Genomic DNA, 1,074 nt, shown 5'->3' with positions numbered 1-1,074 from the left:
TCAATAACGAAATAATTTATATTTGGTTTAATAATATAATTTCTTATAAAGATAATAATTAATTATTTTGTTAGAACTCGATAATTATCTTAATTATATTTTAGATTTTTTATATATTTTAAAATGAGATGTTTATCCTCTATTTGATTTTGTTTATCCACAGTTAGTTATATTAATTCAAACATCAAGCTTTAATAAGTAGTACTTATGCATAATTTACTTATAATCTTGAATTTTAAGTAATATGCATCAATATACAGTATTTTATGTATAAAAATAGGTTTTAAGAGTTTTTATCAAATACTTTATAATATAATATAGATAAGAATTTACTTTAAAAATTGACCAGAAACTAAATCATTCAAAATCAAAAATTACGTCAGCTTTTTTGGGCTTAATTTTTTTTAAATATTATTTATTCATTTTCAAAAGTAAATGAAAATGGGTGTATAGAGTCTATGTACAAAATTCAGGGACTATGAAAGCCTTACAAGTTACAACCTTAAATTGGGCCGGCCCATAATTTTGGGCTCATACTCAAAGCCCATGTCATCATAATATTAAATAATTTTTAATATGTTAAAAAAACCATATACAACAACAGTGAATATAAAATAATTTGTAACTGTAATTAATCAAAACCTTTTTTAAATAGCGATAAGTTACAAGTGGATAAAACTATAAGAGATATACTTCTAATATATCCTTAATACATTTATTTCTATCTATATCGTCATGTCTTTTAAACGATGACACATTTATCCTGCAACTTATAATACTCCATTTTTTATGTGATTTAATTTCGTATACCTATTTATATTTCAAAACAAACAATGCAATAATTTTTAAATTATTTTAAATAAATATGTTGATTTTTTCCTAAGTAAGTGTTTACCGGTAAAATTTAACACTATTATTTACTTACCAGGTAAGATTTTAGTCCACCAAAACGATATCGTATGCAACAATTTACCCGGTAAGCGCTGATCGTGGTATGAGTCGTCGCCTCACTTACCGGGTAAGACTTTTGATCCTTGTTTCGCTCTTACCGGGTAAGATTCTTGGTCCTTACTA

This window comes from Cynara cardunculus, assembly GCF_001531365.2.
Source record: "Cynara cardunculus var. scolymus isolate 2C chromosome LG 5, CcrdV1, whole genome shotgun sequence".
Classification (NCBI taxonomy): domain Eukaryota; kingdom Viridiplantae; phylum Streptophyta; class Magnoliopsida; order Asterales; family Asteraceae; genus Cynara; species Cynara cardunculus.
The sequence above is the reverse complement of the archived record's forward strand: the minus strand, read 5'-3'. Positions refer to the sequence as shown.